This window comes from Asparagus officinalis, chromosome 2, assembly GCF_001876935.1.
Source record: "Asparagus officinalis chromosome 2, Aspof.V1, whole genome shotgun sequence".
Lineage (NCBI taxonomy): Eukaryota > Viridiplantae > Streptophyta > Magnoliopsida > Asparagales > Asparagaceae > Asparagus > Asparagus officinalis.
Window position 1 is genome coordinate 53,897,165 of NC_033795.1, and position 11,437 is coordinate 53,908,601.

The window sequence follows — 11,437 nt, forward strand, 5'->3', positions numbered from 1 at the left end:
ATGAATATTTTAAGTGCAAGAGAATAATTCATACAATATAAAGGAAATTAGACTAGTTTCATACAAGTCTAAGATTCCTACAAGAACTAATTTCACATATTAAGAAATAAAAGCAAGAAGAAAAAGAACTAATTACAAAAATAAAAAGAAAAGAAAAATCTAAACTATGAACAAAAAATAAATCTAACTATAAAGAATTAAAAATCTAAACTACAAAGTAAATTGCAAAAATTAAATGCATGAAAATAAATCTACTCTACAAATTAAAGTGCAAAAAAAATAAAAAGATAAGAAAATAAATCTACACTACAAGCATGAATGTAATTCTAACTAATAAGCAATAATACAAAAATTACTAAAAAGAAATAAAAGAGAAAAATAAAAAAAATGTAAACCTTCAAATTGCTCTTCATCTCCATCCTCATTATTCAACAAAGAGGCGAAAAAAAATTTAAAGTGGAGAAAAATTCTTTTATTAATTGTAACAAAAGTTACAAATTTGGAAGATCTTCTCAATTAAGAGTAACTCTCCTCTTCAAATGGAGTTACAAAATTTTTCACCTCTAACCCCTCACTCTCTACCCCTATTTATAGTAAACATCAGTGAATGAGAGCCATTGGATTAAAATCTTATCCAAAAATAACAAATTTTAACCTTTGATTCGTAAAAAACTGTCGGAGCTATCGATAAGGGTATCGATAAGCTCATCGATAAGCGCATCGATGCGCCAATCGATGTGCCCATCGATATGCCCATCAATGTGTGGTGCTCTCCTTTTGTTGTTCGTAGATCCTTTCTTCCATTAGCTTGTGGGCTTGGTCTTTGGGCTTTTGGAGCTTTAATTCTTCTTTTTAGCTGGAGCTTTTGGATAATTTGGCATTTGGATTTTTCTAATAGGCTTCTTGATTTCTCTTTTGCTTTATTTCTTCATTTATTCAAGGGCCTTTGTTGAGAGATAGGATTTTTGGGATTTGTTCTTCATTAACATGTATTTAAAGATAAAAATAATTATTAGTGTCATATTTATTCATATAAAATATATAATGAGGATATAAAATTATAATAAAATATGATTATCAAATACCCCCACACCTAAACTTTTGCTAGTCCTCTAGCAAAGATAAAGAAAAGAAAAACTAACTTACTTTTGCAGGAATCGCGGTTGTATTTAGCTCATACAACAAGCCTTTAAACCCCTAGGTTATCCTAGTTGATGAGTTGTAGTCTCATGAGGGTTTGTAATGAATATATCCACAAAATTCGGTCAACTTGCTAAGTTAAAGAAGTCAGTAAATAACTAATTTTCTTTGATATATTTAGATATTCTAATTGAAGCTAGTTAATAATCAAGAAAATGTTTTTATATATAACTCCAATGTAAATCTCTTAGAAATTCTTTTTCATTATAGCAATACAGAACAAAGTCAAATCTTAGAGATTTAATTTAAAAGTTTTGAAAAGAACATGCTAACTCTTTGTTTTAAATAACTTTCAAGTCTCTTGATCAAAAATTGTTTTTCAAGACCATATATACAAAATAACAATATATAGAAGAAAATGGTTAGTGTTATATATATATATATTTTTTTTTTTTCACTCTCTAATTCTTGGTGATTGTTTTCTATTTTAACGGGCTTTCTAAATGACCATTTAACGAGTTTTAGGCTAATGAATCCCAATCCAATTGGGCTTAGGTCATTAAGTATAGAGATACTCATTGGGTTTAATTACCCAGTCAACTTAGGCTTTATAAGATAGAATCACATTCAATTCAAGAGTTTTTTTTTTCTTTTTGGTGTCCATTTTTCGCACTCTTCTTTTATAAGGTCAGTTTTTTTAAATATATATATGTGTGTATGTATATATAAAGTCTGAAAAAAATGTGTAAATCAAGATAACCTGAAAAAAATATTTTCAACTCTAAGTTAAGCATGTAAAAATTTTATTATTTTTAATTAAAAGTCTAAGTTAAGGCTTAAGAAAAGTATACTACTTGAGAACAAGTTGATTTGCATTTCTGGTATGGTAACACATATCCTGGAGAACAGGTTGATTTGTCATTTCTTGGATTGGTTCAACACGGATTAAACGATGAGAATTATCACTAACCCAAGTTTGCATACACCAAAACCAATTCTTTTTATAATAATTTTTTTTAAAGGAAAGAAAGAAATTTAGTTTTTTTATGATAAGAAAAGGATAAAGAAAATTCCTAACTAAAACAAATCAAAGCAATCACTTTTCAATCACTCTAATTCTAGGGTTTAGCCTAACTCAACTAGACCGGCTCCTAACTAAAAACTCCTAAAATAAAAAGATTAAAGTTTTACCCGGGTAGTTAGCTAGGTAAGGATAGTACTAGAGGGTGATCAAAGATCAATTAAGTACCTCGTTCCTTGCGGAGCGCTTTACGCAACCCCTAAACCTTGCCTTAGACACCAACTAATCTGACAAAACTTAAACCGGTTCACTTATGGATTTCTTGTTCCTTATTAAGATCGAGTCCTTAGGGGCCAACGTCTAATGAGTTTTAGGAGGCTTGGGTTTGTGAAGTGAGGAATTAGTGATTTGTGAGCTAAGGAAAGGGTGATGAAATCCCTTACCTTATCTTGATTAGGGAGGTTTTTCTCTTAAGAATGTTTTACGTATGTGCCAAATCAAGTGCTACAATCACTTTGGTGAATTCCTACTAACTATATGAAATGCAACCCTAGAAATTAAAACCGACTAAAAAGGATAAAAAAAGAAAAATCTTTTTTTTAATTATGATCAACAACAATCAAATGTGAGAAGAGAGCTCTTGTTTGAATTTATTCTCTTGTTAGTTAATGTCTAAGTGAAAGGTGAATTTTATTATGGTCAATAAAAATAAAATCTTTTTTTTTAAATCTTAATTGTCTCTAATTGTTAAGCTAAGTAAAAAGGGTGGAATTGAAAACGTTAGAAAGAAGAGTTGCCTAAATGCAATTCTCCATGTTCTTGATCTTCAATCCAAGATTTCCAAGCTCTAAGTGGTTCCTTTACAAGAAAACACACAAGTTAAAGAACCAAAATAATAAAATCCTATTTTAGCACCTTCCCCGGCAACGGCGCCAAAACTTGATGCGGCATAATTATGTACCAAAATTGTAAGTCCACAATTGATCAAGTTATAGCATAAAAAGTTATCGATCCAATGAGGAAGGTGATTTTAAGAGATTATTAGAATTAGTTCTTATGTTGTGTGCGTGACAAAAGTATGATTAAAGAATAAGTATGAGAGTTATGATGAGTGAGAGTAGTGATTGTTGTGAATATATGCAAGTGACAATAAATTGAATTTTAGAGAAGAGAGGAAAGAATCAAAGAATAAAATAAAAAGAAAGAATAAAAAGAGGAAAATCAAGAAAACAAAAGATGGAGGATTTAATTAAAGATATAAGAGATCTAGAATTGAATCCACTAGCTAATCTCAATTGTAAAATACAAACTATTCTCTTTTTATCATATTTCAACTTAGATTTATTAGGCATAGAGTATCAAACCATTTAAGGAAAGTATAAGCTATCAAATTATCATCTAAGTCAAAATTATAATTCATGATAAGAATAACAACAAGATAGTAATCCTAGAATTCATAAGCATAACCTATCAAACCATTTAAGATAAGCATAGATTATCAAATTTTTCTTCTACTGATTAGTTCTCTAGTTGATTATCCTAAACATGAATATTTTAAGTGCAAGAGAATACTTCATACAATATAAAGGAAATTAGACTAGTTTCATACAATTCTAAGATTCCTACAAGAACTAATTTTACATCTTAAGAAATAATAGCAAGAAGAAAAAGAACTAATTACAAAAATAAAAAGAAAAGAAATATCTAAACTATGAACAAAAAATAAATCTAACTACAAAGAATTAAAGTCTAAACTACAAAATAAATTATAAAAATTAAATGCATGAAAATAAATCTACTCTACAAATTAAAGTGCAAAAAGAAATAAAAAGATAAGAAAATAAATCTACACTACAAGCATGAATGTAATTCTAACTAATAAGCAATAATAAAGAAATTACTAAAAAAAATAAAAGAGAAAAATAAAAGAAATACAAACCTTCAAGTTGCTCTTCATCTCCATCCTCATCATTCAACAAAGAGGAGAAAAAAAAATTAAAGTGGAGAAAAATTCTTTTATTAATTGTAACAAAAATTACAAATTTGGAAGGTCTTCTCAATTAAGAGTAACCCTCCTCTCTAAATGGAGTCATAAAATTTTTCACCTCTAACCCCTTACTCTCTACTCCTATTTATAGTAAACATCAGTGAATGAGAGCCATTGGTTTGAAATTTTATCCAAAAATAATAAATTTCAGCCTTTGATTCGTAATAAACTACCGGAGCTATCGATAAGGGTATCGATAAGCTCATCGATAAGCGCATCGATAAGCGCATCGATGCACCTATTGATGTGCCCATCGATGCGTGATGCTCTCCTTTTGTTGTTTGCAAATCCTTTCTTCCATTGGCTTGTGGGCTTGGTCTTTTGGCTTTTGGAGCTTTAATTCTTCTTTTTAGCTTGAGCTTTTGGATATTGGCAATTGGATTTTCCAATGGGCTTCTTGATTTCTATTTTGCTTTATTTTTTCATTTAATCAAGTGTCTTTGTTGAGAGATGGGATTTTTGGGATTTGTTCTTCATTAACCTGCATTTAAAGATAAAAACAATTATTAGTGTCATATGTATTCATATAAAATAGATAATGAGGGTATAAAAATATAATAAAATGTGATTTTCAATTAACCAGCTGATAGGAGAGATAGCGGCGGTGGAGGAGACTTTCCGCCATCGCTTCTTCAATGCCGGGGGGCAATTTCCTCCAAAGACTTCAGAGCTCCTGGGTGGATCCACTCTACACCAGGAAATATCATTTGGTGGTCTCAGATCATGGAGTTCGTGTTGGAGGAGAACTCTGATCTGCAGGGTACAGAATTGTACATTGGCATCAGGGCCACTCAGTTTGGCATTAAGATTAATGCGTCGCAATTTTAGAGTATAATGGAGCTCTATTGCCCTGAAATGGGCACATTCTTTACCCCAAACGGTGAGTTAGGCTTTGCACTTCATGAGATATATGAAGTGTCGGGATTGTCAATGGGGGAGTTCCCATACGAAGAGTATGTCCCCGGACAGTGAGAGATCAGATATCTATTTCACAAGTTGCCTCAAGTGATAGAGACCCTCTGGGAACTTCTCTGCCACTATCATATTATTTGCACACCGTCGGGGTGGTGGATCATAAAGGCAAAAAGAAGAGGACCTCGTGTGTCAGCCACAAAAATTAGGTTGATTACTTATTCTAGAACACGGATGACAAGAAGGTGCCCATCTTGCCGTTGAATACTTGCGATCAGGTGGTAGTAGAAAAGAGAATTTTTAGGGGTAAGGTTTTGGAAACCCTCGAACATGATGAAGGCGGTTTCAAGGTAGGGATGACTTTTCAATCAATCCACCACCAGGCTAAGACCTCGATATCCAATAAGGCCTTGCTTTCTAGGTACCTTATGTTGTGGCTGAAGAGATGTGTGGTTCCCACAAATTCTTTTGAGGCAATCTTGGTTGAGGTTGTCTACCCTACGGTCCGTTTAGCTCACAGACATTCTTATCCGCTGCTACTAGCTATGGTGGTGTGCGTCCAAAGTGGGCTCTGTATGTTGATGACACAATTTTACAAAGTGTCGTACGTCGAGGAGGAGGGAGGAGAAGAAGTAGAAAAAACTCCCAATCCCCAAGTTAGCTTGTCATACACTTATTTGATGGCATAGTTTGTGTAGCACTGTGAGTGCTTGATGAGCGTGCCGGCCGCACGTCGGGAAGGGTGGTTGATTCCCTTCGCTCAACGCTTGGAGAAGTCATCATAGAAGTATAAGTAAATTGTAGATATGAGGAAAGCTTTGTCCTTCTTCAACAACTACAATTTCCATTGATGCTTCACGTACTTCTCCAGTGGAGGATATGGTGAATCGTTCAAGGATGCGCCAACGGGAGACTACTTAGTGCCTTATCTTTGGGTAGTTTTTGTTGGCTTGTCAACATTCAACCAAGCTACCACATCTTCCGAACGGGATCAGTCTACTACATGGAGCACTATTTCCCCTGTCGCTTCACCTACGAGTTTGGGTATGATCAATTATACGTGGGGAATATGAACCCTCGGTTGAGCTATGAAGGGGGGTTGATCGATGGTGCACGGGGCTGGTATTGGACTCATGTGGGATGTACTAGCACCCATTTCGTATTGCCGCTTAAGAACCACCTACTCCGACATACACTAATGTTTTGTAAGTGGTATCGGAGTGCAAACACAACTCTTGAAGGATTTAATCCTTATGAATCTTGTCTAACGGTGTTAAGGCGTTGATCAGATGAAATCCCTCATGCACCGACGCGGAGAGAGCACCAACAAGTTAAGGAGTCTTAAGAGGCTCCTCTTGAAGAAATTGGGACTTATGAGTAGATATATGACTTCTCGGGAGTGGAGTTCTAAACTCAATAAGCTCCCTCCCAACTCGACACTTCTGGACAATAAGAAGTTATCGAGGAATTAACTAGGGTAGGGACCTATTTGGAGCAGGTCAAGGGCACCATAGTTGAACATATGCAGATGCCTACTTATGCTCCTAATCTCCCAGCTCAATCAAAATGTCAACGGGAAATAGAGGCTGGCCCTTCCGAAGGAGGTGATGAAGAAAGCCCGCCACGATGAGGCAGTGATAATCACTAAAAAGAGAGAGGGCAACACCATAACCACCCTCAAACCAAGTTCAAAGGTGGCTCCGTCTATCGTCCCGACCCCTCCAGCTACAGAGGCCATCTTGTCAGCTCCCGTTGTTGTAACATAACCGGCTCTGTCAGCTTTAGAGGCGATGACATTGACGTTTATTACTAGTCAACAAGTTTTGGTTGAGCCTACCACTGAAGCCGCTCAATCGATCATTCCAGAGGGTAATCATTTTTTTTCACTTTTTTATTTTATTTTATTATTAAGCTAAACATGACTGTCTCACATTTGCTCAATCTTATTGTAGGAACGACTGAGGCAGCTATCACCGTCTCCTCTGGAGAGGAGGAAGAAGGAGAGCCAATTGATTACACTCGTGGTAGCGATGCCGCTATAGACGATGTATTTAGAGATTATGATGAAATCAAATCCGCTTCTAGTCATTCTCTCGAAGTTGAGCACGTTATTAGGGACTTGGGTGTCTCGAGTCCTCCTCGTAAATAGGTCTTGGAGAATACAACTTACGCTCTAGGTATTTTGAATCATCAACCCTTAACTTTACAGAGGTCATTTTAGTATATAAGCTAACGCTTCTTTTGTTAATTTTTATCATAGTCAATGAGACTCCTATGGCTATTGACAGATGGACAAGTTTGTTGGTGTCCATAAATGTAGGGGCCTCTACATCACCTCATTCGCACGCTTCTCAATGAGTAGACCCGCCTATCGAGGTTCCAATATAGACAAAAGAGGTGGCAATTCAAGAAAAGGAGGCACAAATTCAGGAAGATGAGGCACCGGTTTCGTCGATGGTGATCATGACTTCAATTCCAATTTCGACAACTGTCAAACCGGTTATCGGGGTTATAGTGTGCTCTTCAACCGAGACCTTGATTAGAATGGTAGAGCCTTGAGTTTTAGCGGTGTCCACCATAACTCTCACTATTGTGGCTACCAGTGCTCCAGTCCAAGCTCTGACACCAATTGCAGATGAGGCTCTCCTCTTCCTTGTAGCTCACATATAGAAAAGAGCTGTGGATCAAACAATTTAGAACTTTCGATCCTTTCTCCATGACAGCATTAAGATGGCGTTGGATGAAAACTGCTCTTTTTAGGAATTCAAACCAGCCTTGCAAGTATATCTGGATAGTTTAACCAAGTTGGTTGGCGCTGATGCAGCTTCTCTAAACCAGACGCGTTTGTGGCTGGTAGAGAAAGACGTCCAAGAGTTGCTCGCCCTCCGATCCGCCAGGTCCAACATTCTCGTCTTAGCCTTTAAGAATGTTCAAAACACTTTACAAGAGTGAGAACGACTTTTGGATGAGGTTATGGCTGAAGAAACTCGATTAAAAGAGGTGGATCGGATTACTTCACAGGGTGAGCACATCGAGGAAGAATGTCGAAAAGCCAACTTTGTCTTAACTGACTTAGCCTAATCTATAGCTAAGGCGAAGAAAATCATAGCAGAGGCTCAGGCACTTCTAATTGAGAAGGAGCAGGCTCGTGCAACCGTCATGGCTGAGTTAGAAGAGCTTAAGATTAAACAACAACATATTATCAACATCTAGCTCACCAATGAGGATATCTGCCAACAAATCATTGATGAGGTTGAGAGGGAGCACACAAAGGGCATTCAAGATATTGAATCCCGGTTGAGAAATTTTTAAATTTTTTTTGAATGAATTTTGTACTAAAAATTTCTCATTATGAATAAAATTAGTTTTTATCCAACTCTCGTTTCAATATCTTGTGTGTTTTAGCTTTGTTCGCTCCGTTGGCCAATAGTTAGGATTTTTAGCAAATCCTTAGCTATTAATGGATTTGATTTTGCATTTACCAATTGCTATTTGAATTGGGCTAGCCATACTATTTCCTCAGTATGGTGATTTGTCGAGAAGTTTTTTTTAGACTTAACGCTAAAATTTCTTCTCTATACTAAGCCATCCAAGGTGTTGGGTTAAGTAATGGATCAAGATTATAACAACTTAGTCACAATCAGGTTAGGCTGTGTCGTTTGGTGTGATGACTTAGCCTAATAATTTGAGAACGAGTCTCATCGCATGGTAAGCTTGCCACTCGAGAGATTTGAATAACGACTCATCACTTGGTAGGTCGCTATTCTAGAATAAAGGGGTTGATAAGGCACATCGCTTGGTAGGTCACTATCAACGAACAACGTAATTTGCAAAATGATGATGTGGCAAAATCAAGTCATTTGTAGGTACGACTGTGATTAGAATAGTGGCAGATCACATGGTAAGCCACTATCATCGATTATTCTAAGAAGATAGAACGTTCAAAACGGATCGGATATTGAATCATCACATGGTAGATCATTATACTAATCGAACAACATCATTTACGTGAATGATGGAGTTGACTATCAGAGGTAATTATTAACGTGATAGTTTTGTGAGGGCCTACCATTCTATTGAAAAGGATTAATGAGAGCATTTTTGGGAGGTTGAACTATCATAGATAATCATTAACGTGATAGTTTGTATAGACCCCATCATCCTATTGAAGAGGATTGGTGGGAAAAATTATAGGAAATTAGCTATCAAAGGTGATTGTTAACATGATACCTTTGTGGACGCATCATCCTATTGAAGATGATTGGCGGAAGATTTTGGAGGACAATAAGGAATGTTTATTGACCTCGAGGAGCTGAAGGAAGCTTATAAGTAGTACCTCTTTAGAAATTTGCCATTAATAGGCATCATAATCTTATCGCCATTTGGTTTGACAAGGTGATATGCTCCATTCGAGTAGACCATCTCTATTTTTTTTGGAATTGAGTATCATCGGTCGTCGAATATGGACCAACTCTCATTCCTTGAAAGATATGTGTTTGATTTTCTTGTCAAAAGACCTGGATATTCGGGCTTAATAGAACTCTATATGCTATTGAGCTTCAAGCCATTTTCCATCTAACCCCTCTAATTCTTTGAAACATCGTCGATGACTTTCTTTAGTCATCATCCCTATCGCAATTGTAATGCGTAGGGGTATCTAAATTTCCAAAGGCAATACGGCTTCACATCTGTATACTAAGGAATAAGGTGTGGCTTTAGTTGGGGTACGGTCCATAGTGTGGTACGTCCATATGCTTTCACCGAGCTTCTCATCCCAGTCGCGCTTGCTGGCGTATGTTTGCTTGGTTATGATCTTAATGATTGTCTTGTTGAAAGCTTCAGCAAGTCCATTTGTTGATAGAATGTAGGCAGTGGACATGATGTTCTGAATTCCGAACTTATCACAGAACCAGATAAATGAATGACTAACGAATTATGATCCGTTGTCATGAATGATAAGTCTTAGGACACCATACTTGTAAATGATGTGATGCTTTATGAACTTGACCACATCGCTAGTTTTGACTTTTCTCAAGGGAAAGGCTTCAACCTACTTAGAGACGTAATCGGTTATCGCTTGGATGAAGCGATGAACTTTTTGCTGATGGTGGAGATATCAGTCCGACGATATCCATCCCTTATGTTTCAAATAGCCACAAAGTTGTTGTCCGATGTAGGTCTTTGGGCATTTTATGCATGTAATTGGCGTGAATCTAGCATGCATGGCAACATTTTGCATTAGTAACAGCGTTCTTGATCATCTTGGGCCAGTAGTATCCCATTCTTCGCAAATGATCTTAGAGCTTGGGTCCACGATGTTGCGCTCTGCAAGTGCCATAATGGGCTTCCTGCAAAGTCTGTTGTGCTTCTTTTGTTGATAGACATCATAGCAGCATGCCGTCGTATGACCTACGATACAATGTCTTTGTCATCAAATCGTAGTAAATTCTTGGCGCGCGTCTATGAACAGACTCTCCCTATTTGACGTCTTTAGGAAGTATGCCGTATAATACGTAGTCGATGATTGGGAAACGCTAATCTCTCGGTTCCGTTTGACCAGTAGTGTGGTGAGTTACGTTCACTTTCGGGGTGAACTCAAGTCAAAAGAGTTGCCAACTTGCGATGGTGATATGCTGAATTATCCCTAGCGGCTGAGCAAGGTTGGCTACTAGCGACGCCAATGCATCCACATGCGTATCCTTGGAACGTAGCACATGCTCAATGCGAAAGTCTTCAAATGAATCAGCTAGTTTGATGGCGACTTTATGATATAGAATCAAATCATCATTTTTGACTTTGTATTCCCATGTCATCTGTTTGACGATGAGCTGAGAATCACCATATGCTTTCAGATGTCTTATCTCTAACTCTCTAGCAAGATTGAGTCTAATGAGAAATGCATTGTACTCAGCCATGTTATGGGAACATGGCTCTGTTAAAGAGAAGGCTCAAGGTAATACATGGTTTTGTAGAGAAACCAATACTACCCCCACTCCAGCAACAATAGACCCTTTTGGGCGTACTCGGATGCACCGTCAAAAAATAATTACCAGACTTCATCATGTGAAGTTGCATTGACTTCGTGGGTTTCATCCGACATGTCTTCGAATAATTCAGTCTTTGAATCTAGCGGATGACCGGCTATGAGATTGCATATTGCTTACCCTTTGACAGACTTCTGCGGCATGAAGTGTATATCGTATTGGGAAAGCAAAAGTGCCCATCTTGCCAGACGCTAATTTAAGGACTTGGGTTGTGTTATGAAGACTTGGATGGGGTTCATCCGAGAGATGAATTGTATTGTTTAACCAAATAAG